At 44.0% G+C, this 2,986-nt stretch overlaps 1 pseudogene; it reads right to left on the bottom strand.

Moving 5' to 3' along the window:
- Window positions 1-1,033: 1,033 nt before the first annotated feature.
- On the bottom strand, window positions 1,034-2,665 carry LOC142840452 (E3 ubiquitin-protein ligase RLIM pseudogene; annotated as a pseudogene).
- Between the last annotated feature and the right edge of the window lie 321 nt (window positions 2,666-2,986).

Here is a 2,986-nt window from a genome sequence, read left to right as displayed (position 1 = left end):
CTTCCTGGAAAGAGAAATGTCAGGGTCGGAAGGAGGCAGCAGCTATAATGGCTTTACCTCAGGAATACTCTCAGCTTACTTGTTCCTCCAAATATGCAGATAGAACATTGAGAGAAACATTTTACAGAGTATTAAAGTGGGAAATGGAAAAAGGATTGAAGTAATACAACAAAGGTCCCATGTCTTATTAATCTTCCTGAGTAACTAGAAAGTTTGGTATGAAAAGAGGAACAATGTTTTTCCATGATGTATCCACGAGCCAGAAACAGCTTGGCCTCCTGGAATTCTTAATATGAATTCTGGTTTTTCCCAACACTGCTATACAGTCATTGGAGGAAACAGCTTATTTAGCTTCAGTCACTGAAACCAATGATCTTACCTTATACAATGGATCTAAGTATCAAGGTAAGTTTTCTGTTTTTCCTGGAGGTCACAGCAGTTTTTTTATTTGCTTAAACTGTGACTTAGAAATACTCTTTCCTCAGACCTTGCCAAGTGAAGCATGATACAGCAATGTACATTTCAAAACAGTTTTCTGAAAAGAACCATATACTAGGTAACTCAATGACAACACTGTTTTTGATCATAAACATAGTGAACTGTACTGAAGGGGAAAAGCAGACACCCTCACACGTGTGCTCTCTGCCTGTTACAAAGGTTGAGAGAGAATACTTTGGACACCTGACACCTATACGAACAACCCTATCTTTAATCTCTGCAACACTAGTAATATATAATAGTCATGGACTTGGTCAAATAAAAAGCAACTCCCACTAAAAATACTTGTATTCATCCTACAGAACCCAAGAGATAGGAGTGCTATTCAAAAGTGTCCACATGCACGTAGCGTCTGAAATATTCTTTCTATCCTGAAAGAGAAACTAGAAAAAAGACACGATTCCCTCAGAAAGCAATGACTCGATGTAGGTTGTGACTTTATATTAAAGCGCCATGAAAAACATGGAGATAAAGGAAGCAATTTCCATTTGCAGGTCACTATTTTAGCAACACAGCTTCGAGAGTTCTGTCCTCATTATATAACCCTTCGTCTGCTCCAGGAAGTTAAGACGACACTGCGACAAACGGGACAGGTGTTATTCTCCCAAAACCAGCGTTCGATGCAGTGGACATGGTACTCATGGGAGCAAGGTAGTTCACAAATTCTGTCGCCTTCTTTATACTGAGTCATGCAAACAGTGCATGTCTTCAATGCATCGTTTTCTCCAAAACTTCTCGTTGCCAAGTTATTAATCTGGACATTGTTGGGTCTTCTAATTGGGTGGTTGTCATTAAAGGGGTAAAGTTGGGTTGCTTCAACACCTCCTTCAAACATCTGTGAGATACTTTCTGAATATTCATCAATGGAAATGGGGCCAGGGTTGTAGCTGGGGATGGAAGCAGAGTTGTTACCACTCCATGCAAGCTCACCAAAAGGTGTTGTTCTCGGCCTAAACCTGGGTTGAATTGGAACAGATGTAGTTTCCCTTGATCCAGTATTGAAGATTGAAAGAGTGGAAAAGCTGTGAGTACTCATAGAGGTTGTCCCAGCTGCATGTTCAGAATGTGTAGAAGTGCCTAGAAAACCTCCAGGTTCACTTTCATAAGTGACCGTGTTGTTTGGGATCTGAGAACTTGACCAAGTTCTGCTAGCTATGCTATCTCTCTCTCGGTCTTCTGCCAGCAGAACTCTTCTGACTTGAAGGTCTCTGGTTGGAGGTCTTTGACCAGATCCTGCCGATTCACCATTGGCATCTGTGTCTGAAGAGCTTGTCCCTTGAGCAGCAGAATTTCTTGACCCAGAAGCCACAAAACGACCTCTACCTAGCAACTCAGGGCTAGTTATCTGTTGAGGGGCTCTAGAACTTCCCTCGATCTCGTTTACCAAAGGCTGCTCAAAAGTCTGAGATGAGATGCTATGATGAGATCTTCGTGGAATTTCATTTGCTGGGTGCAGAGAAGACCTACTTCTATCAGCTCTGGCTCTGGTTCTTCGCTGGAGTTCTGGTTTCTGGCTTCTTGCCCTCCTGCGACCTCTGGTGGATGGCACATCTGTTAATGCTTCAGCAGAACTGTGTTCTGACCTAGGTGTTATGGCGGATGATGTCTCAGATGCTGAATTTTCCATTTGACCGTGGATGCTGCGATCCATGTTTTCTACAGTAAGACGTGTAGCAGATGGTTCATTTTCATTTTCTGATGTTTGGCTTCCATTATTACGGTTAACATTTGACTCTAAACTGCATCTGAAATCACGATTGTCTAGATTAGTGTGGGTCACTGCCCTCACGGACTGATTACCTCTCTGACCACTTCTTGTTGTATTGCCAGTCTGTCTGACAGAGCTAAGGCAATCTATTATGGAGTCACCATTGGACTCGTCATCAGAAGAGTCTCCATTTTCTTCTGACCTCCGCGGGGTAGGCAGGAGCAGCGGCGGCAGCAGCGGCCCCTCTTTAATTTGCTGTAGTCTTCTGAAGAGTTCTTCCTCAGTACTTTGACCTGGGGTGCCTAGCAAATTGTTGTCTCTCAGAAGTCGATAGTCTTCTCTGCTCAGAATATTGACAAATTGAGAGAAAGCTTCTTCCTGATCCAAGCGATCCCCTTGCCTTCTGCACTGTTCTGCAGATTGGTCATTTCCTTGATCGCTAGAATCTGAGTTTTCCATCTTGTTGATCAAGTGGACGATTATCTGTCTGTTATGACATAGTACTGAAATCCAATCAACTGGACCTTCAGTTTTCTTTACTAGGCTTCGGTGGTCCGGCCTGGAGTGGACTGGCTGGGCTCTGCTGGCTCCGCTGCCCGAGAGGCTGCCTGAGCTCTGCCGCGTGCCTGTCTCCTGCACTCTAGCCCGCCTCAGAATGTCTGGGAGAGACCCGCCTCTAGCCCAGCGCCTGCCCATTCTGAGACGTCACTCCAGCAACCATTATCTTCCCCATTGTTACCTAGCAGTGACAGAAATCCACTCAAGAAAACTTTTCTTAAA

The sequence above is a fragment of the Microtus pennsylvanicus genome, chromosome X (genome assembly GCF_037038515.1).
Source record: "Microtus pennsylvanicus isolate mMicPen1 chromosome X, mMicPen1.hap1, whole genome shotgun sequence".
NCBI classification, from domain to species: Eukaryota; Metazoa; Chordata; class Mammalia; order Rodentia; family Cricetidae; genus Microtus; species Microtus pennsylvanicus.
This window is presented reverse-complemented; position numbering and strand designations above follow the sequence as displayed.